Source organism: Osmerus mordax, chromosome 7 (genome assembly GCF_038355195.1).
Source record: "Osmerus mordax isolate fOsmMor3 chromosome 7, fOsmMor3.pri, whole genome shotgun sequence".
Classification (NCBI taxonomy): domain Eukaryota; kingdom Metazoa; phylum Chordata; class Actinopteri; order Osmeriformes; family Osmeridae; genus Osmerus; species Osmerus mordax.
In genome coordinates, this window is record NC_090056.1 from 4915182 (window position 1) to 4939394 (window position 24213).

General features: G+C 44.3%; 1 protein-coding gene across 1 annotated transcript in view; it reads left to right on the forward strand.

The window, feature by feature from the left end:
* The first annotated feature begins 4545 nt into the window (after positions 1–4545).
* opn7b (opsin 7, group member b) overlaps positions 4546–24213 on the forward strand; it is a 49635-nt gene continuing 29967 nt past the window's right edge. Inside the window, exon 1 of the mRNA XM_067240237.1 lies at positions 4546–4769. The gene's annotated coding sequence lies outside the window, so the exon portion shown is untranslated. The remainder of the gene's footprint in view (positions 4770–24213) is intronic.

Here is a 24213-nt window from a genome sequence, read left to right on the forward strand (position 1 = left end):
CCGAGGCAAGTAGGGTGAAGTGCCTTGCCCAAGGACACAACGTCAGTGCGCACGGCTGGGAATCGAACCGGCAACCTTCATATTACCAGCCCGCTTCCCTAACCGCTCAGCCACCTGACTCCCTGTTCCCCTGCGTGTTTATTTGGACAGGTATTAGCATGCCAGAAGAGTTGGCTATCGCATTATTTTCCCTGAGCAGTGCTTGACGATACATTTCTGCAATTATATCCACATCTCTGTCAATTGCCATTGTTTAAAAGGACAATAAAATCCTAAACTGGGCAATTAGGTCCTTATATTTCAATGCTGGCAAACATCCCATTTTCCAGCATAGGTTAGCCTAGACTGCACCTCGTAGAAAGATACTATAATTTCAAAGGCAACATCCCAGAATTCCATTTGAATTACAATACAACATTGACTGAATGGTGCGTGACTGCAGTTTTTATAGCATACCTTGTCCGTAACGGCAACAAATACATTCTGCCTCAAGTCACATATTTACTTAGGAGAACATGCACATGGCCTTGACTAATTCCCCAGTATTTTATCACATTGCCTGCTATTCTACCCTGGCAGAGTGAAAACTGCAGTGGGTGAAGACTTTTGTTAGCTTGATGTGAGCGGTTGTTTGGGGACTAGGATCCCTGGAGTGGTTTAGATATGCTGGTTTGATGCCCATCTTTTGATTATCTGTTCCATGACATTTCGCTAAGATCTTATTCCCCGTTCATAAAAATGTTAATGCTAAAAATGTTTATTTATGACACATTTTTGCCTCGTGCTGATTTGGAGTGTGAACTTAGGCCATGAGCAACAACTTGACTTGACGGAAGCAAGAGAAAGCGTTTGAAACGAAAGCGTTCTGGGGGTACTCCCAGCGTGAATGTGTGTGCGCGTGTGTTTGTGCGCATGAAAGAGGTGTCTCGAATGGTTTCTTTTTGACTTTGTGATGGTCCAGACACCAAAGTCCCAGTGTGGAGGATGGAATCCACTTTGCACAGGAGCACACATCAATGAAACACTCCACCAATTTCCTTCCCATTCATCCCCCACTTCACTTAGATAACCAGGATATATTTACCTCTGTCAGTATCTCACTGCACATGCAACCCCAGTAATCTTAACTGCTTGACCACTGCAGCTCTGCTGTGTAACACAGAGGGTGAGTGTCTCTAACTTTCATTCACCTTGTTATGGAACATCAATTATAGATTGAATGCTTCTTATTACGAATGAATGAATTATTTTATGTATTAGCATTTTCGAATCTGCAACATGAAATATTACTATCTGTTATTCTATTGTTATCTATATATTATGCAATGTGTTTTTGTTGCCGATGCGGATGAAAATGAACAGATTCTATTGGAAGATGAACAGATGGTGTTGCAGAAGGGCGAGTTAGGGGAGAGGGAGGGAGAGAGAAACCATTTAGTAAACTTTTATTCTTATTAATATTAATATCATCAACAACACTATTGTTAATAATGACGATTATTGCAAAACTCTTAAAACGAATGATAATAAGCCCAATAATAATAACCTTGCTGATATTAAACCTATTAATAACTAACCCTATTATTGTTGTTTATATTGATATTGGTGATAATAATATTATTATGCTGATATTGTACATATGGGAATAGCTCCAGGAATGTCAATATAGAAGTTAGAATGTGTTATATATGGAATGATTATGGCATGAAAGTGAAAAAGAATTGCTGATTTTATCAGAACATAATCTGATTTTATCACCCTTAACTGTATGGATTGCACCAAATGCAAGGGAGATATTTTGATTTTAAAAGCTACTTTACATCAAATGAACTTATAACAGGACAAGGTCTCTGCTCCGCCTCCAACACTACCCTGATGATGGTAGTGAAGGGCGTACTGTATCTTTAAGATCAATCAAGAGTGTAGTCTAGACCGTTCATCTGCAAAAGTGTCTTTTGAAAAAGACAGACAAATTAATGCTCTGAACCAATCTTTTTTCCGCTCGAGGTTCTCTAAAGCTCTTTACTCTGAAGTAGGCTATTACTTCAGTTCCTAAATCAGACTCTCAGGTTCCTTTGTGTGCCCAATATGTAAATGTGGAACAACTCTTCATGGTCCAGAACATTCCGCTACTGTAGGTTGGGATCTCCTAATCCTGAGTCTATTTGAATATCCTTCGTCATCCTCACCATCCTGACGGCTGCCCCGCTTGCTTGACGTTTCTTGTGTTTGACAGTATCTTGACATCTGTCTTGTTTGCCCTTCCTGGTTGTGCTGTCCAATAAGAAGTGCTGTTTGTTACGTGGATTCAGACGAGCACAGATGAGCACAACATCTGAGGTGAGTGTGGGCATTGCTACAAGTCAGCCTGCCCAGTACTCTTCCATAGAACCTGAATGAGTGTGGTTTCAGGACGTGGGGATGATGGATGCCACAGGTGCATCAGTCTTGGTCCGTTTTGAGTCATCTCCACAACTGGTTCCAGTGAGTTCATCAGCTATTCCGCCTGATCCCAGTCCTCAAAACGTGGGCAAACAAAATGTCTAGTCCCCTGAGTATATTTTCAACGTTCTCTTTTTGCTTTTGCAACCTTTGAAACATGTGATGTGGAGTTCCATCTAGTTAAGCCTGCCTGGTGCTCAGATCACCATGTTTTTTTGCCTGTGTTCAAGTGAGTGCTTGGAAGTGATGGAATGATCATTTTCACCAACTTGTCACCCATAGCCTTCTGTGACAGCAGGCCCTTACATGCGTGATAGATGAAATAGAAGTCAATAGGAATGGATAGTAAATAGAAGTCCATCATGGATGTATACTTGAACACCTGCCGGATGGAAGAAAATGTTGACGTTTGGTCTTTATGGTTGTTTTTTTGCATTCTCCTGAACCATAACTAGGCAGTGTGGTACACATGCTGACAATCAAATGATAGTTTTGCTGTTATGAATATGTATTTGATGGATTGCCAGAGCAGAATCCTGACAATTATAATTAAGGAGTAAATTATTGACAATTATGGTAAGTATCTTTCGACAAATACATCTATCAGGTGTGTGTGTAAAACAGCTTTCTCTCTCTCTCACGCAAGACAACACACAGATCTCCCCCCACCTCTCTTGCTCACACACACACACACACACACACACACACACACACACACACACACACACACACACACACACACACAGAGAGACAGACTCCCCTCTCTCTCTTATTCTCAGACTCAAATACAACTATCCAGCTCTATCCTGCTGTCTCACTTAAACAGTACACACATACACACCTTATCCCTTGTCTCTCGCTCGCACACCCCTCTCTCTCCCTCTCTCGCTCAGCCTGTTTATGTATTAAGCTTTTGCCGGATTTCCCTAACTTCACACACAGTCGATGTTGATATGTCTGCAGGTGGTCCCAACCAACAGCCCAGAGAAACTGAATTGGCTTTTTGCCTGTGCAAAACTTCATCTCCTTCCCCAATTCCGCCCTTGTCACACATCTATGGCGTCAGTACAACAGTATCTTATCCTGACCTTATCCTGCAAGCGCTTTGCTGTTTCATCCTTTTAATTTACTGTCTAGTCTTCCTCCTGTCTTTAATCTGGGTGGGTTACATATTCTATGACTTCACACAGTTGAAAAGAGACACTTCTAATCTGTGTGTAAGAGAAAGACTGTTGGGAAAACTTCACATGCTATACTATCAATCAATGTATTTTTATAAAAAGCACTACTGCTTGTGCCTCTTGACTAACAAGCAGGTGGGCAACTTGACGATCGTTAGCTTACTAAGATCGTTAGCCTACTAAGATCGTTAGTATGTATTCTCCATAAGACCATGCTACATGCCAAAGACTAGGATACAGATTTGATAGTGTCGCCACAATCATTTCACTTCAGATCAAGAAGTTGCAAAGCCCATCTGGGTGATCTTAAACAAACCATTCATTCTTCAAGATATTCCTCCAAATGATTGACATTGTCAAAAGAGGTCCTCAGTGTGGCTGTATGTCTGAGTGGAGGTCCCAATTAGCAGAATAAGCAAAGAAAGGTGTCTAAAGGCAGACAGAAATAGCAGATATGTGCATGTCCATGTTAACATTTTCTCATTACGCAAATACAACTTGTTAAAAAAATCTTTCAAACCATTATTCGGATGACATTTTCAATTAATCATCCAATTAGTCTCGATTCAAACATTTCTGGAGGTGAGTGTGGGAAAGAGACTCCCCCTCCCTGTCCCCGTGGAAAGATGCGTGAACGGAGCGAGAGGGAGAGAGCCATGAAAAAGAAGCACGCTGGTAAGCAGGGCGCCACAGAGGGGGAGGGAGGGGCTACAACAGAGAGGTAGAAGGCAGCTTAAAAGAGGAGGACCAGAGTGAAGCTGAGAGAGCAGCAGCAGAGAGAGAGAGAGAGAGAGAGAGAGAGAGAGAGAGAGAGAGAGAGAGAGAGAGAGAGAGAGAGAGAGAGAGAGAGGCTGTAACTGGAGTAGGCTCTTCTGGGCAGCAGCACATCTCCGTTCCCTCCACGGACGTCCTCTTGGCTGGCTGTGTGGGGGCCACCCTTCCAACGGGAGCTGACTCCGCGAGGGATCTGTGTGAATGACAGAGCGTGTGTACATCAGAGAAGCGGCGCGCAAGTCTGCAGCATGGATCGAGCTCGGCTCTACATTGCTCAAGATGGTTGTGCCACCCATGCCCAGCTCAGTTCCGGACTGACGGACACTCAAACCACATGATCCCCAGGAAGCCCTGGCACACCCTTCCAGCAAGGTAGGTGTCATCCAGGCATGTCTTGAGATACCCTGTGTCGTTTCTCTGCTTTGTAATTAGATCTGTTGTCATTGTTCATGGACAACAGAATTAGGGAAAGATTGTGAAACATCTATTGTGATTATTGCATGGCCTGCTTTGGTGTCTTTGGAGAGGGGGAATGGAAAATACAGTACCAGTCAAAGGTTTGGACACAATTGGGAAAATGTGTCCAAACTTTTGACTGGTACTGTACATTCAGGGTATGGATTACATAATTGACTAAGGCACATTGCTTGGTGTTTTAGCCTCCATAGTAAGTTTGGGCTATAAGAATATCTTGGATTGTTTAACAAGTCCCTGTTGAGAAGAATGGATGTTTGAACATGGTCTGGTTTAACTTGTTCTGATACATGAGAACAATGCCTGGTATTTGTGTGATCCCATTGTACATAACTTTGCGTGTCAAATATTGACCTCTTTAAACCAGTTGCTAGAAACCTGTGTCTCAGGAATACTGCGAGGCCAGTACCTTAGAGGTTTTAAATAGTATTTTAAATTAAATGTGACATGCTGGCATAGATTTCATCAGGCTGTGTTGACAGTGCCTTGCAGTGGGAAATCATGTGAATGGGGTCATGATTAGTTAAGAGAGGGAAGATTGAATACAGAACATGTGGTTAAGTGGTTCAGGTCACTGGTTCAGAGTGGCTGTTTGGACAGTTTATTGAGTGGTGGTTGGGATACTCCATGTGGTCTGTGTTAGCTTTGTAAAGAGAACGGTAACAGAAGATCATTTGTCAGTCACCCTTCACAAACAAGACATCTATGCTACTTTTAAAGCTTACACAAATAAATGCCAATGAAGATTCAAACCTCCAAAATATGAAACCAATTGTCAAATGAGATTGACGATAGTCAACATGCATTTGAAACAATATTGCTCCTACAATCCCACAGAAGTACTTTTGTGTCAACAGTTTGTGTCATCGCTAAAAATATGTTTTCCCTCTGGCAAAATACGGGTTTCCAGCATCTGTGCATGACTAGCTCGTGCCAGTCGCTCGAAACCTGTCGGCTCAAGGCGCTCGAACCGAGGATGCCTTTACAAGTGCAATGTTGGAAGTTTGCTCTCGGTTAAATGTCGCCATGACCAAGATAATGCAATGTAAATACTTTTTGCAGTCCCAAAAAGTAGGAGTGTCATGTCTGTCAGTGAAATCTGACCTAGCCAAAACAACGAGCGCTAAATCGGTCTCAACTCACATACACGCGCTTTGACTCGGTTAAAGATCAACGTACCGCTCACAGATCAGATGAATTTGTTACCAACCCCAAATCATTTTGAGATGATGCTTTTAACTGACAAATTAACCACATTTCACCAGGTTGGGGTGCTAAATCATTAAACATGCGCATTATCATCACTTTTGTAAATTCAAATACTCTAATTAAACGACTCCACTGACGAAATCTGACTAAATGTTTTTAAACATGGCATTTTAGCCTAAAATCTGTAGTAATGTTCGAAGAAAATGATGGTGTTTTATAGAGGTGTTGCTCAATATTGTTGAGTGACGCCACAATATTGCTTTGTATTTACAAAACAACGGTCTTGTAGTAGCTTGTTTTATTTTGCTAAAATTATTCATCTAAACGTTGGAGGTGGAGTTCGTTTAATCTCCTTTATTTACCTAGCAGGCAGTGTTGGAGTAGGCTACACATTTCTGTAGACTGCCTCTCGTTGCATACAGTAGGCTAATGCACATGTCTCGTTATTGGGCTTCTGTCAGCGACGTTTACCGACACCGCTGCCTGCTGAGCTCACTTTAGACCAGGCAAAGTGTAGGTGTCGGGTTGGGCACGCGAAGCTATTTCTTTAATTATATGTCACTCGTTCTCGAGACTACACGGTACACGTTCATGAATGTTTAACCCATCGACAATTATGCACATGCAAATTGAGTGTGGGGTAGACTATGCACGGTGGATTGGACTGGTCATAGAATGAATATGACTGCTGCTTACATGAATGAATGGTCTGCTGAACCAAACTCAATCATTTTGAAACTTTTCCAAATGCACCCACTTGGTAGCCTAAGTATTTTTAGGCTTGAACATCATGGAAGTGTAATTTGAAAGTTGAGCCAAAAAATTATTTAATACATGTAGCGGAGTGACTGGCTTGTGTGTCTGTGTCTGCATGCATGCGTGTCATGTGGATACCTACATTACATTACAAGTGTGTTTGTGTGTGTCAAAGGCTGGGAGCTAAATTAGCTCTTCTTTAAAGAGCAATTAAACAGTAACTAAATAACTGTTCTTGCACGATTCCTAATGTGATTGGCTGTCTTTGAGTCAATGGATACAATTTTATACAATTCGACCTTTTGGGGGGCTAAGTGAAGTAGATAAGTCGCAGAATCCAGTTCCTTCAAACTTCAGTTAAATTGATTTATTTTGCAGACGTTTTTATCCGCTTTTATAAGTACACATAGTGCATAATAATTGCAGCAGATAATGGAGGTCTAGAAGTAGTTCTAACAGAATGGTGGTTCGAATTTTGCCTGTCAAAAACATCTCAAATTCAAGATTTACAGAAAGGACAGCCGATACCACATAATGTATGTCTCTTAGTTCTCTCAGTCCCTCAAGCTTCAGTTCTGCTTACTGCTAGTTACATTTGGCTTATTGGAGATCTGTGGCTATCGTCTACTGCCTTCCCCATTCCTTCCCTCTTTGCTTTTCCTAAAACATTTGACTGGGTGGCTCTAGTGAGGAAGCATGCTGCAGGTAGCTCCCCCTGTGTCTCTCTCCTTCAGTTCCGTCTCCTTCCGTCTCTCTCTCTCTCTCTCTCTCTCTCTCTCTCTCTCTCTCTCTCTCTCTCTCTCTCTCTCTCTCTCTCTCTCTCTCTCTCTCTCTCTCTCTCTCTCTCTCTCTGTCTATTTCTACCTCTCTCACTCTCTCTCTCTCTCTCTCTCCGTTTTCTATTCGTCTGTCTGTTTGCCTGTCTGTCTGTCTCCCTGTCTCCCCCCCTCACACACACACACACACACCTCCATAAGCACTGACACACACATTTACACAGCTGGCCAGCGACTGCTCTGGTGTCTGTTTGATCATCGACTTTCTTCACACACGATTCCCATTAAACGTCACAGTGGAAACACCTGGACGACTGAGAGCTCATAAACACAAAATGTGTTTATTTTTGTGAACGCAAATGTTCGTCCCATCTGAGCTACACTAACAATGCAATCAATGCTCCCAAAGAAAAATCTATCACAACAGCTGTAATGTAGACCACAGTGTTCTACTGATCCTCAATAGGCTACCTGCTCTACACTAAAGCAATGACTCCTTGAATGGAAATACAGAAAAGACCCAGGAAGAACTTCTTGAATGGGGTTTCGCTCATTCCTGGATTGGAGTCAGATGGCTGAGCGGTAGGGAATTGGGCTAGTAATCCAAAGGTTGCTGGTTCGGTTCCTGGCCGTGCAAATGACGTTGTGTCCTTGGGCAAGGCACTTCACCCTACTTGCCTCGGTGGGAATGTCCCTGTACTTACTGTAAGTCGCTCTGGATAAGAGCGTCTGCTAAATGACTAAATGTAAATTCCTCAAATCTAACACCTTGTGGACTCTTGTGCAATCTTAACCAAACATTGGAGGTCTGTTTGACAAAGACATCCTTGTGTTTGAGAGAGATACCGGCCTTAAGGAAAATGTGTTGGAATCTGTCCAGAGTCATCTAAGGATAGGTGAACAGGGACGTCTGTTTATGTGATGGGAGCATATAGAGATTAGAAATGATTAGAGACTTCCACGTTACACTGAATGTGACCTTGGGTACGTGTTGATTGCTCTGATGCTTGTGAAATCCCCAGGACAGACTATTAGGCATTGGGCATCAGAATCAGAATTAATCGGTAAGTTTCCACAAACAAGGAATTGACTATAGCAGGAAGGTGCATACGGTCAACATATAAGACTTCCAATATAAAACGTAGAAAATATTAAATGTAGAAAATGTACAACACTGTCTAAATAATAAGAATTCCAACCACGATACAACGTATTGTTTTATCAAACAAGATTTAAAGAAGAGTGCAACGTGATTGGTGCATCGTGCAATGCGCAATGTGCAGAGTGTCCTTTGCACCTGGGGCGTTACACACACGCAACAAATTCACGGAAGCCACAGTACGACCTCTGCTAAGGGAGGCTCCGGTCACCATGTTTTGGATGATCAAATATCCCTCTGTCAGCAGAGCATTCACCAACAGTGTGGTGCAGTGTTGGCCACCTCTTTCGACACACTCAAACCAACAATCATAGATAGCTGTGTGCTCTCTGATTAACGTAAAAGTGCCGATAGTTGCCCCCTCCCCACTTTTACTATTGTGTGTGTGTCTGTGTGTGTGTGTACATGCATGTTAGAAAGTGTGTGTGTGTGTGTGTACATGCATGTTAGAGAGTGTGTGTGTGTGTGCGGATGTTCACGGGTCCTTCCCCCTGACATAATATTAGAGGTTAATGTAACCCTACACCTCATAGATTGAACGAGACAGCCAGCCTGTCAGCCCTTATGTCTGGTAGCGTAAGGCCTCGTGTCTGGGTTTCTGTGCCTGTCCTCCTGCTTATGTGTTCTTTGTCTGGGATTGGTTGCCATTGCGTGCCCATTAATGTGCTCTCTGCCCCCCTCCCTCCTGCACTCTCCATCCATCCCTCGCTCTCTCTCTCCCTCCCTTGTTCTCCCCTCTCCTCCCTCTCCCTTCCTCGACTCTCTCTCGACCTCCTTCTCCCATCACCTCTCTCTCCATCTCCCCCCCCTCGCCCTTCTCCTCCCTCCCCCCTGCTCTCCCCTTCCCCTTTCTCTGTCTCCATCCCTTGTCGGTCTTCCACTCTCACCTGTATCCATGCCGTCTCCAGACCGAAATCCAATCAGCAGGGCCTGCCTTGTGTCTCCCTGCCAGCTGAAGATAAAGAGCCTGACAGGAGAGACACCAGCCGCTACTCTCAGACCATCTCCCAACACACCTGCTCATGCCTTGAACCAGCACTGCACACACAGAGACTAACACACACACAGACACACACACACAGAGTGGCAGGTGTGAGGTTCCGTTAACATGGCAAGATCTGAAACCGCAACAGACCCTTCACAGCTCCCTCAGAACTCATTCCACATTCTAATTGGTTACATCTGGACCTGATGGCTTGTCAAAGGAAATGCTTTATAAACATTTTTGGGGTCACGGCGATGATTAGGAAAGGATTAATACAGTCGGATGGACTGTTGTAGTCGTTTTCTGAGCGCACACTAATAGGGCTGACGGAAGGGCCAGAGAGAGAGAGAGGGAGAGAGATAGCGAGAGAGAGAGAGAGAGAGAGAGAGAGAGAGAGAGAGAGAGAGAGAGAGAGAGAGAGAGAGAGAGAGAGAGAGAGAGAGGACGACTAAGTGTGGAGCAGGCCAGGATAATGCTGGGGTTCTTTCACCTGTGCCTGCTCTGGATGCGAGGACCGGAACAGGCTCGAATGATAGGGAAAAATGGCGTTCACCTTCCACATATACAGCACTTTGTCGTTATATTACTGGAGCCCACTTCTGTCCAGAGACAGTCCTGATTCATGCCCGCTTTTCACTCCGCACCTCTCGCCCTGCCTTAGGCCGTTTAAAAATAAAAAGTGTGATTCGAGAAGTAAGCCATGCCTGAACAGCTGCCTTCTCGCTACCCCACCACCACCACCACCATCACATCCCATGCTACACGGATTATATTTGTGTCATGTGCATGAATACAATGATGAATGTCTGGCGGCATAAACACACACTCCTTGTTCAGAAAATAGGATGTTTTTTATTGATTCAAGTATGAATGACCCAGACTTCTCTCAAGTCTGCGGCTTGATCATCATCCTTGTCATAAATGATCATCTCACCAGTGACTCTTCCTATTGAACCACATCCATGTGACTATGACTCACCTCTCTTGTACAGTCAAATTGCCAATGATTGTGTCTCTGGCTGATGCTGACACAGGTCTGTCATGTGACTGACTGGTGTGTGCCTCACCACAGACCAGGCCAAACTAATTTTCTCAAGTGCCGAGTGTGAGCATGCCCCTACATGGCCACCGTAGTGAGGAGAGTCAGAGCTGGGTGCCAGTTTCAGGTTGTAAAACTCCCACCTCCTGCCTTGCACACGCTCAAGTCATCCCCCCTCATCCCCCCTCCCCTCCCTCTAGTTGTTTTGCATCTAGACTGCCGGGGAGGTTCTGCTTTCACACTGACTCCCCTTCCTTTTCTGTAATAATGCAGAGTTTAGTTTAGAAGGAGTCACTTAAACACGTTTTGTTTAGCAAAATAAAGAAAGTAGTGCTGGGCTTAATCAAGTGTGGTTGTACGGTACATCATGTGTCGCTTTAACCCATTCAGAGGAGCTGCAGAGAGTGAATGGCAAATGCCTTGAGCATGGCTCTGGTCAAATCTATATACTAAGGGAAGAGAGGGCAAACCAATGTTTCATCCTGTCAGTCAAAGATTGAGAGATCTGCCTCGTGGCTAATTTGTTGAGGCGTTTGACTGTGACAGAACATCCGCTATTTACCCTGTTCCATGGAATAGATTTTGACTTGTGTGTGTATGTGTGTGTTTGTGTGTGTGTGCGCTTGTGTGTTTGTGTGAATGCCAGTATCTCCAGGGACATACCGTATCATCTCTGGGGAAATGGCCCAACTGATGAGAAGCCAAATGTCAGTCATCCTTTAAGCAGAGGCATGCATTATGCATAAGCCTCTCAGTCCTCTCTTTACATGCTACATGCACACCACCCCACACGACACACACACTGAGACAGACCACTGTTAAATACTGCTGTCGAGAGACAAGCAAGGCTCACAGGGTAGGGGGTGGTTCTGGCCGAAGAATTGTCGTTTGTCATTTACCTGACCTCCTCCGCCTGTCCTCTCCTCCCGCCTCATTATTTCCCCAACCCCTACATCCACCCAACTGGCTCAGCCCTCCATTTGACCTCGGCCTGCAAGTTCCTGTCAGGAATTGTATCGGCAGAGGCCATATACATACAAACCAAACCAGGAACAAGGTGATGATAGGCTTGCCTATAACGAACCACGGTGATGGATTGTGTGTGTTTTGCAAAGAACACGGACACACAACCAAAAGCAGAGGATTTTTGGCTCGCTTTTCCCCATTATTTCAGCTGGAGAATGCAAATATGCTTGAGTTGTAAAGGATGATTTTGCTGATAGTATTGACAAAGGCATGTGTGTGTAGTGTCTGGCGTGTACATTAGCACCCAATGCTGGCATCTTTAATTGGAGAGGATAAAACATAGATGAGGTTGTTTGGAAAACGCTTGTGTGATGATTAGCCCTGCATCTGACTGAAATCCTCAAATATCACCAAAGGGACCTTTGGGAATTCCTCTTTGGTCTAATTTTAGAGTTTTGGTTCCTATGCGAACAGGAAGTAATTAAAGTTTCCCACTGGTGACATACATGGATACAAGGCTCTGGGCAGAGATGATGTCAAGAAATAACCTGGAGGGAGCTTTATGAGGAACAATTAATCTAGAAAATGTTTCCTCTTTGATCCAAATTACAATAACATTTGCTGTAAATGCAGGTTGTCTGTATTTTCCACACTGTCGATACGTTTAATTTATGTTGTTGAGATTTTCGTTGCCTGCATTGTCAATACACACTTGTATTTGTTTCAGTGTTGATAGATTTATAATGCATGGGTGCTCGTAATATCAGAAAAACAATTTTCTAGCAATTTCTTTGCTCTGCACGTTAAAGTGTGGCCGTGATTAAAGTGATTTATGGCTATTACAATTAATGAACCGCATATCAGTCTTATCCCCCCCCCCTCCCCGCAACAGAACAGTTAATGTGTTCAAATTGTTAAACAATCGATAGAGGTGAACTATCCCTTTTAGTCTATGTCCCATTCTCACAGCCAGAGCTGTGCAACAAATCAATCACGCCATCCTCCTCCACATCTTCAACATTGAACAAGGACCCAACGTGTGTCCACAACCACCAAGCAGCAATTAGGTGGCCAAGCAGTCAAATGAACCAGAAAACGTTTTAAACATCCTCAAAACAGGGTTCCGAGGGCATGCAGCAAGTTTGGTGTGAATCCATCAAAGATTTGCTGAGATACGACCCAAATTCCTGTTTGATGGCTTAATGGCACATTTTGATTGGCTGTACCGGGAAAACGGTTTCGAAAATCAAATGTATAGCTTTTGTGAGGCCTGGTTTGAAGATAATCTCTGCCAAATTTGGCAGAGATTATTTTATAATTTGGCAGAGAGAGTAGGAGTACAGAAAAAAACTTTTTTCAGTAATTCAAAATGGCGGCCGCATCAATTCCGCTGTTATCAAATGTTGTCATGTGTCACACACGGGATGTCCCAAGATATTATCAGACAAAGGAATCATTTAATACAGGCAAACAAATCAACAGCTATTGGCCAAAACACATTTTTGCCTCCTGCGGACACGCCCAGTTATCACATGACACCAAATTGTTTGGACATCCTCAGAAGAGGGTTCCGAGTCAACATACCAAGTTTGGTGTTGAATTCTCAAAGAGTCGTTGAGATATGACCCAACTTCCTGTTTGGTTGCTTTGTTGCCGATTTTGATTACCTGTACCGGACAAACGGTTTTGAAAATCAAAAATTTTCAGTGAGGGTTGGTCTGACGATGATGTGTGCCAAATGTGGGCAAGATTGGACAACAATTGAAGGAGGAGTGAAAAAAAAGAAACTTGGTTTCTTAAAATTCAAAATGGCAGAAACTCTATATAACCTGAAATTGACGTCATGGGGTGTGTTGAACTCATCTTGACCCAGGGAATTAGGGATGGGAAGATTCACCGGTTCACATCGATGCATTGGCATAAAAGGTCACGATGCTATGGCCCGGATCAAAAAAGTTTGCACCGGATACAATGTGGGATGAATCGCGATGCATCGTTTCTAACATTTTGGGATCGGTATAATCCGATGTATTTATATAAAATCGTGTGTAGGCGAACACCATTTAGTATTGTGGTGGCTGGCTTTCTAGCCGGACAGGTCCGAAAGGCCGAACACAGGGAGTCAGTCCAAGTTTTCAGATGCAAACCTACGTTTATTGATCAAGTCAGAAAGGCAACATACACTAGGTCTCTCCGAACACAAGATTGAGAGCCTACTTAATCATTGAATACAGTCAGTTTATATAGCACACAGAACGCCCCTGATCTACATGGCAGTTATCCTGCCATGTGTGATTATCTCCTACACCCCAAAATGTCAGTTTGCCCTGCCCTCTGTTCTTTGTACAAGGTCTGAGCTGTCGTTATCTCTTGTAAGCGTTTGGTCAATATGTGATGTTCTCTCAGTCTTCTACTGAGAGACAGAAATGTCAAGACAACCCTATATCATGGTGTTTCCCCTTAGTTTTAACCTGAGGTGTCTTATATCCAGTTTTCGGCCCACGACATAACCCCCCTTTGAGAGGGTCTTCTCCCTCTCAACTTAAACAAGATAACTGGATGTAGTCGAGAGAAATTCCTAGAGTCCTGAGCTGGTACGGTCCCTACATCTATATTGCCCGTGTTCTGATAACACTCGAATGATTTCTCTAGCGTTAGAGTTACCCCTTTCGGAATGGCCACCTCCTCCTCCAACCGTGGCAACATTCCTTCTAGGTATTGGCAGTTAAGTTTAATGTCTCTTCGGACCGGTTCTTCCGGGTCCCCTTGGACACTAAGAGTATACTCACGAGATCCTAGATATGCGAGGCATGCTGCTTGGGGACATTCTGTTTTATCATGTTCTCAGGTACGGTCAGCCACCGGTTGGTTTTCTCCTCGCACTCTTCCCAACCTAGGTGTGTTAGAAGTGACATACAACTCCTCGGCCCTGGCCTTAGAGCAAATATAACAGTCCGACAAACCGTTTGCCTGTGCTGTGAACTCAGTCCACAGATACCTTGAAGTGGGCTGGAGCAACTTTGATTTCAACCTCGAATCTTTCCATAGTTCTAACTGCTGGCATTGCCTGAGCCAGTACTTGGGCTACACATTCTACGTTAAAGTCATTGCTGTACATGCCTTCTCCTAAAACATCTCTAGAGTTTAGCCTTACCTTACCCCCCCCCCCCCCCTTCACTGAGCAACTTGCTCAGTGAAAGGTTTTGCGGTGCTAGTGTGGGATCTGCCTGGGGCGCCTTGTCCTCGCTCGGCCTCCTGGTTTGGAGGCTGCTTGCGTAGTCACGCTGTCAGGTTGTTTGGCGGGTTTGGCTTTGGTTCGGGAACCTCGGTTTCCGGCCTCCCTTGGGATCCTGACCCTGGCACGTCCCTTGGATCTGGTTCACTTTCTCCCTCCTGGAATTGGATACACGCCAGGAACAGGATAGCTTTGGTGACCAGAAAAACGCCAATTCGTTAGATGATCTTGGTGCATTCGTTTGCACTCTGTCATCATAGTGGAGGTGAGTTTATAGAAACCGGGACAGGGAGATAGGTATGCAGCACTAGTAACTTAGCCCTCCAATCCGGAGTTTTCAGTTTAGTGATAGCTTTTGTGAAACTTTATCAGGAACAATAGTGGGTGTTGATATACATCACCCATTCCTGCTTGTTCTGCCAACCGCCAGTCGGTTCTCCGTGCCACGACAGTAGTAGCTGGGAGTTTGTTAACTCAGAGCCAACAGAACATTGTTATAGTCATCAACAAACCCCTGGTTCTATCACCTTAACCACCAAGGCATATTTGTTAATAATTACTTTGGTTTCACATTTCGAATGTCAAAATTGCTGTGCATCCTTCTCTCCCCCGTGTCTCCCTGCGTTTCACTCACCCCCCTTCTTCCCAGTTGGAACGCAACCAGGGAAGGAATTGTTCGTTGTCCCGGCGCTCGAGTTTCATTTTCTGATCCCTTTCTTGTGAGCAGGTTTGAGTGACTGTTCGCCGTTGTCCAGGGTGGCTTGGTAAGACTTTCAAGCCCTGGATATGGTCCTTGGTCTTAAGCAACGACCACGCCCAGTCCTGAGATTAAACAACGTTATTTGTGTGCTTTGCTTTAGGACAGCACAGTCCTGTACTGTCACAGGGAGATCAGAGTCAATAGGTGTTATCAAGTCTGATCCGGGATTTTTAACAGTGATTCCAGATGAAATCACATGGTTGACCCTTGACACTGTACTGTTAGTCACAGTCGCACAGTTTCTACGCGGAGTGTTCCACTTTCTCCGGTAGATTTTAAGAAGGACCCGGTCACTAGGCTGGATAGTGACTGGCTTGGGAGGTTTCTCCTCTCTCTCCTTCTCCCTCTCCCTCTCCCTTGGGATACGCCCTGGATGGATCCTAGACACTCCTTCACAACATCTTCAACAAAAGCTTCGGCATTGTTAAAAGATTAGACTTCCAAATTTTATGAATCTTTTTACTTTATCATTCATAATGTTTCTTTAGTGTGGCTGTTTATTTATCTACCAAATACTGTTTAAAGTTATCGATTTCAAGTTGCCTCCTACACCTGGAGACCATAGTTCGAATTTTTGTTTGTCTTCCGTTACTCATTAACTCCCCCCTTCACATAGCAATGTGATCTATGCGATTCCTACAAAGACAGAAGATAACATGTTTAATAGTGGCAAAACTCAATCCTTCATATTTCCTTCACATTTATCTAATATTTTCACCTCTTTCTCTTTTTGGGTCTGCCTTTAAGCAGAGCTGGGGACATTAATTAAATCTTGTTAAATGTTTTTTACCTTTTTGGCTCCCGTTCCACCACAGAAAATCCTTCAAACCTCTGGATTCCTGAAACACGATCTGTCTACTGACAGAGTTCAGCATTCCAATGGCTACGTTTCGAATTGGTTCTCAATCTTAACCTGCTCAAATGTCTTGAGCTTCACAATCATGGGGATAACCCCATGCGGCAGAAACAATAGTGTTAGCTGGATTTACAGTGGTGGACACAGGTGTTTCCCTTTAGAGCATAACCAATCAAAATGTTAATTGTTATGCAAAAGTTTCCATCTTTCAACAAAACCGGCCTCTGGTTGTGTATGTGTTCCTACCTGGGGCCTCCATTCGGAGGGCAGTCACGTTATCTCTAAGGTGTATCGTAACTACACCTTGATAGCAGGTTGGCAACATTAACTCTGCCTGTGGCTGGGCCCACAAATAGTGTGCTCTAGGCTGCTGTCCACAGCCTCTAGTCACTGGGCCTCCATTTGGCGGTCGGCAGTCACGTTTGAAGTGTCCTGGTTTCCCACATTTCCAGTAAATCTTTTCCTTCTCGACTTTTTGCTGGGTTGGGTTTCCTTGGTATCCCCTGGCTCCTCCTCCCACTCCGTACTGGGGAAGCGGATTTGCATAGGGGGTTGGGGGATCGTGTGAGGCAGGGGGCAGGGGGGTGGTTAAGGGTTGTTTTTCTTTCTCACATCTCTTGCGAGTTCTTCTTTCCACCTCTGCCACAACCCCCTCAAGCCCCCTCCTTCCAAGCAGATACCTGGTTGTGTCCTCACATCCCCCTGGGAGCTTGGTGCACAGTTCATGGAGGATCTGCTTAACGGATATAGAACAGCTGACAAAAGAGGTTATTGGAATTGTTCCCTCATCCTGTACCTGGAGGTTGGGTGCCGCTGGCATGGACTCAGCTTGGTCATCAGTGACGTCGTCATTTGGGTTTGGGTTCCTTCCAGCACTGGCTCGCTCGGCCTCCTCTTGCAGATCTCTGAAGTAGTAGTATGCCTCTAGTAGTTGTGGGCCTGTCAGACCGCCTTCCAACCCTTCGTCGTCTGCCCCTGGGGGGTCTGGCCTTGCCTCTGCCCCTCCCTTCACCAAAGTCCTTCTGGGTAGGGCAGAGCTGGAACTCATTTGGCCACCAGGCTCTGGCTGGGAGAGTCTGGTCAGTGTGTCTGGTTAGGCTCGCTCTGCCTCCTTTCCTCGTTGCCATGAGAGGCAGCTTTGGAACAGTGGGCTTGGATGATCTAGACTTGATATAAGTATATGATTAACCATTCGAGAAAAAAAAACCTTTCTTCGTTTCTCAGCTATAACGAGATATGAATCGGGTTAAAACCTCAAGACTATACCCCTAGTTAAATAATGTGTCAGTTTATTGCTATATGTGTGTGGCAGAGGTCTTGTTGGACGGGAAAACCTTTTTGCAAATGCAATTTTTGACACACATATTTTATCTGTTTAATAAACCTCCTCATGTACAACTCGGGTGTCTAGTTTGTTTGAACACTTCCTCGTGCTTGTGCCAGGCTCACTTGCCCCGCCGTCTGTAATTTCAGAAAGAAAAGATGTCAATCAATTTACAGTTAATCCTTCCTTAAAAAATTCGACATTTACATATTCCGTTTTATAGGACAATTAATAAACAGTTTATTCTATAAGTTTCTGAACATCGTTTAATTTTATTATTATTTGATTCCATTCCTTCAATCCCTGCACGTACCTTCATAACGACTTCCTTGACCTTTCAACATCACTTCTTCAATCTAAGTTTACAGCCTTCTTTTTCCCTTTCTACAAACTTATTCCCATACACGTACCTTCATTTAAAACTTGCTTGACCTTTCTTCAATCCTCCGTTATTTTATCAATAATTTAACAGTTTACAAGTATCGTTTATTTTATCTGACTCCATTCTTACAAACATTGTGATCCTGTTATTTTATTAAAACATTAACATAACTGGTTATGTATATATATTTTTTTTTCACAATGTTTGTACAACCTCTCATTACATACTTCCGTGATTTTTTATTGAAGCTCTTTTCTGTGTTTGCTTGGCGCGTCTTAAAAGATACAGGTTTATAACTCCCGTATTTTAACTTTTTAGACTAAGAATTTAGAGTACTCTAATTTCTCTGCTTTTACCTTGTTTGTTTTAAGTACCCAAAACTTTCAGAATGAACTAGTTTGATTATCTTCATACATGTTTTACTTCCTATATACATTTTCTGATAGACTTTGTACAGTTCATTTGTTTAGTGTCCGCAAAGAAATTGTAAATGCTTTTGTTAAGGTCTGTCCCTTAAACTATTAGCCGAATTCAAACAAGTCTATATAATTTAGCCGTATTTAGATTTGGCAAATTAGCCTAAATACGAACGCATTTTCATGAATAACATTAGAATCCTATGCGGTTTACTGTTACTCCGTTTCTTATATTATTGCTCCACTCGGTAACAAAAGTTTATTTGAAATAATCCTCCCTGCGTTTATTTAAACTAAGATTTTACGTCTTAGGGACACCATGTGCGTCCAACATAATCCCCCACGTCACAACGCTGCTTCGACAAGACACTTGGCTCCGCGACAGTAGAAGGTTTAGCACATATACATTTACTCATTCATTCATTCGGGATTTTGACGTACATGGGGTTTTAACAAGACAGATTCTGCTTGATGCAACATTGCTTACGTTTTTGCATCTGAAAACCTGCGACTTTGCGCCTTCTGTCCACACACGCCACTAACTACATTTTATAAGCAATTTCTATTACCTTATCAAAGATGTAGGTTTGTGGATCACGTCGGGGTCACCAATTGTGGTGGCTGGCTTTCTAGACGGACAGGTGCGAAAGGCCGAACACAGGGAGTCAGTCCAAGTTTTCAGATGCAAACCTACATTTATTGATCAAGTCAGAAAGGCAACATACACTAGGTCTCTCCGAACACAAGATTGAGAGCCAACTTAATCATTGAATACAGTCAGTTTATATAGCACACAGAACGCCCCTGATCTACATGGCAGTTATCCTGCCATGTGTGATTATGTCCTACACCCCAAAATGTCAGTTTGCCCTGCCCTCTGTTCCTTGTACAAGGTCTGAGCTCTCGTTATCTCTTGTAAGCGTTTGGTCAATATGTGATGTTCTCTCAGTCTTCTACTGAGAGACAGAAATGTCAAGACAACCCTATATCATGGTGTTTCCCCTTAGTTTTAACCTGAGGTGTCTTATATCCAGTTTTCGGCCCACGACAGTATTTAGAAATGTGACCAAAGATTTGTGACCAATAATTCTATATTTAGATAGATTCCTCCTCTCGCGCTCTCATCACCACTGCTGTCAGTGCCCAATTCTCGTCAAGTCTCCCGGCCAAGTTTCCCGCGAGTTGGAGGCGTGTTCAGGCGAGTGTTATCATGGCGAATTACACGTTCCTACAAATTGCAATAAATCCAAGGTTTGGCAACACTTCGGATTTTACAAGAAAGATGGGCAATTTGCAATTGGCAAGATATGTCGTGCTGCTCTAAAGTACACAGGGAGCACGGCTAATTTAGGTAGTTACCTGAAGAGGCTACATGGTATTTGTGTGGAGACGTCGGCCTTCCCCTCGGATTCAGCTATGGCTACAGTAAGTGGCTAGCTCCACCGGTACCCCTAGCAAGAATAGGAAGCTATTCTCCGAGAAACAAATCCCTGTTGTGTACAACAAAGTAAGACGAGAGATAGCTGAGTCATTGAGAAAAACCTTAGAGTAGGACGTATGAGTTCAATTTAGTGTGTGGTGTTACGACTGTTTACAGCAGCTTGTGGCTGCCAGTAATAGTTTACCCTTTTTTACATTCAGAGAACACAAAAGGAAAGAAAGACTGGTTTAAGGCTAGGTCCAAGCCTGATGTTATTTTATCTTTTGTCAGAGACTGCTTAACACGTGAAGTAAACCTTTCACTTGTTTAGTTAATTGATGATTTGCTGTCTGACAAATAAATCATTATGTACCATATTAAATTGCATAGCATCATATTCTTTTGCATCGCATCTCATTTAATCGCATTGTGTCGAATCGCACTGCATCGCAATAGGGGTGAATCGTGTCGCATTACTTTGCTTTTATATATCTTTAATGTATCGGATCGTTGGCAGTGCATCAAGATGTGTGTCGCATCGTCCTCAGTGATGGAGATGCACATGCCTACAGGGAATCCAACGGTACCTCATTAAAAAAAATCTGTCATACGGTTCAACTTTGACCAGTTGGTGGCGCTAGAGTGCTCCAATGGGAGACATGAAACTTGGTGTAAATAAAGAGGGGCCTGTCCGTAATGAGTGTGCCAAATTTCACAACTTTTTACCATACGGTTCTAGGGGCTGCCATAGACTCCAATTGCGGAAGAAGATGTGTAATAATAATAAGAAAAGGTAGAAACACTTAAGTGGCTCCGCAGCTTCGCTGCTTGGCCACCCATTAGCTCCAAGTCAACAGAAAGTCACATTTACTGTATACGCTTCAAATGACTTCAAGTTGGTGTGCTGTTGGGATCTTGTTCTTCTGATCAGAGGGCTCCTCACCGCCCACTCTCGGTACCTATTAATATGCCACTGTGTCATAGCCAGCAGGTTCTGCTTCATGGCGGGTAATGAGAGAACCACTCATTAAACGCAAGTAAAAACAGAACGCTCGGCTTTGCGTCGCCATGGAAAACATCCCATCTGCCCCTGCGCTAGGGCCAATCTCTGCAGCTTAAGGGCGTAGGGTTGAGGAGGAGAGAATGAGGGGGGGGGGGGCGCTGTTGTAAGGAAAAGGGTTGAGGTACAGGGACCAGAGCAGCTCGGCTGGAGGGGCCAATGTACCAATGAGACGCCACTGTCCTTTTTAACAAGTGTATCATGGACCTTATCTCTCTCTGGTGTGGGAAAATACATGACGGACTGAGCTCATTCTCCAGCTAATTTGGACCCACAGCTGCTTGGGGAAGAGAGGGTGGGTGGGGGTTAAACTAAGGGTTGGTTGCTGTGTGGGGGATAAAGAGATAGGCGGGGAGAGGGGAGCAATTTGGGTATAGGAATGCCAGTTCTCACAGACATTATGTTTGTATACGATACAATATGTGCAAAGGAATGTTCTAGTTGTATAAAGATTCAAGACAGAGAAAAGTTGTAGGTTGGGAAGGATGCTCACTCGAGACTTCACAGCGTGAGTGCAACCGGACCGTTTCGTTGACAACTGTTTTATTGCCACCTTTCAATATGAGATTGTCTTTAATTGAAATTAAAAACAATATTTTTTTCATCTCTAAACTCAACCTATATGTTGCACAAACACAGACCTGTTTCTTTCAACATGCAGATAAATAAATGTCATTGTCATTCATTCAGATTTAACATAATACTAACATCACATCCCTTCTCATGACTTGTGGACATAACCACATAACCAATACTGCATGACGACATGCCAAGCAACTAAGTCGATGGAACATAGACACGGAGCACGCCTGTTTGAGGGGAACAGTTCCTTAGAAACACAAGGAAATGATGCAACAGCGCCGCATGAATGAAACATACAGCAGAGCCGGAATGCGACGGTGCTGAGGAACACTCGTGAAAATGTTTGCTCGCTGAAGCTGAACACGGACTGACATACAGAAGGCAGGACTGTGGGGGTTGGCGGTATGTGTGGGGGGCGGCAGGGAGGAGGATGGTGGTGGGGGAGGGGGTGACGACTGGGTAGGATTGATTGTCGGTGGGTGGGGGCACGAAGGCGTTAGGAGGTGAGGTGGGGACTGGAGGACACCGGTAGATGTGTGCAGGCGCTGGGACGATGACCATGACGCCGGCACGGGACCAGCTTGTTCTGCTGGTCTGTTGAGTTCCACTCATGCAGGCTGACAGTTTTTGGAGTGATTTGCAGTCAGGGTGGGAGAGACAGAGACAGAGACAGAGAGAGAGAGAGAGAGAGAGAGAGAGGGAGAGAGAGAGAGAGAGAGAGAGAGAGAGAGAGAGAGAGAGAGAGAGAGAGAGAGAGAGAGAGAGAGAGAGAGAGAGAGAACTAGATAGATTGACAGACAGACAAGGGCTGAGATATGCAAAGATTCAAATGAGACAGAAAGCGAGAGATAGACAGAGAAAGAGAGACAGAAAGAGACAGGGAGAGAGTGGCAAACAGAAGCATGTGGAAACACAGGCATAGACAGTGTGTGATGTTTGTGTGTGTATTTGTGTTTGTGTTAGCTTGTGTTGGAGTCATTTTTTGAGTCATTTTCCCCTGACCCATTCCAGAGCTGATGGGCTTCAATTGAATAAGCCACTTGCCAGACATTGGTGGTAGACCAGACCTCCCCATTTGTGTTGGTTGCCAGGGCTTCCACTTTTCCAATGCCCACTAAGCTGCCATTAATGATCCAATTGTGTTATTTCCTACGTGAAACTAATTGATAATTGATAATTAGGGCTATTACTGTAAGTGTGTGTCTATGAAGTCGGTGGTCTAAAAGCTGGTCTAGGGAGTCAGGTGGCTGAGCGGTTAGGGAGTCGGGCTAGTAATCTGAAGGTTGCCAATTCGATTCCTGGCCGTGCCAATTACGTTGTGTCCTTGGGCAAGGCACTTCACCCTACTTGCCTCGGGAGAATGTCCCTGTACTTACTGTAAGTTGCTCTGGATAAGAGCGTCTGATAAATGACTAAATGTAAAAGAACTCACACTTTATGCTGAAATCTGAAAGAAAATACTACTTGCACCCTCTTACATTTTTACCAAAACATTTGTTCTTTGCGATACAAAATGAAGGAAAGGATCCACGCTAGGGGAGAGAAATGTGAAGAAGCGAGGCCACTCAAAGTGTGACATTGTTTTGGGAATGGTGGCGGGTGGGTGCGAGCAAATCAGTGTATTGTAGAGGCCCACCCGCCTGGACCCTACAGTCTGCTTCTAGAATAAATCAGCCTCCCAAACAGCGGCTCTACCGACTACCTGCATCTCCAAGCTGCTCTCACCTTGCAGGAAACCTCAAAGATTCAGCTGGTTAGGCATTTCCGAAGTATATTTGAAACCCTGAACTTTTGGACATCCCTGAAGTAAAAAAAAAACATCTAGGTAATTGTCTGTGTGTGTGAGTGAGAGAGTGAGTGGGAGGGTTGTGTGTGATTATCGATGTGGGGTTTGGTTGAAACCAGCCGTGTGTCCACAATCGAAGTCTTTGGGTACACTGGATGGTGGCTGTCTGGAGCAGCAACGTGCGCATTAAAAACTCATCCTGAGAAAGGCCAATGAGAGAGGGGCAGACGGGTGGTTACTTGATGCAATAGGGGCCTCAAACACCGACGTCGACGACAAAACTCGATTCCCCCGGCGACTGACGGCGTTCCCCCACCAAAGCCCACGTCTCACCAGGCTCCTCCTCCACTCAAACCTCATCACGGCTCTGCTCTGAGACCCGCTAGCCGTCTCAGTTGTGGGCTTAACATCCATGCACACGAGCCCGTGTGCTCGCGTGTGCTGCGGTAGGACGGGAAGGTATTACCGGCGGCCCATGCATGTCTGATGGGAGATTAACAACTGCCACGGATAGAGATGACGACCTCCCACGCACCCAATTTATTTGGTGTGTGTGCGCCCGCTCCTCTGTTCCCTGCCGTGCCCTTGTCTGAGCCGTGCCTTTGTTCCCGGGCAGGATATGATGATAGTG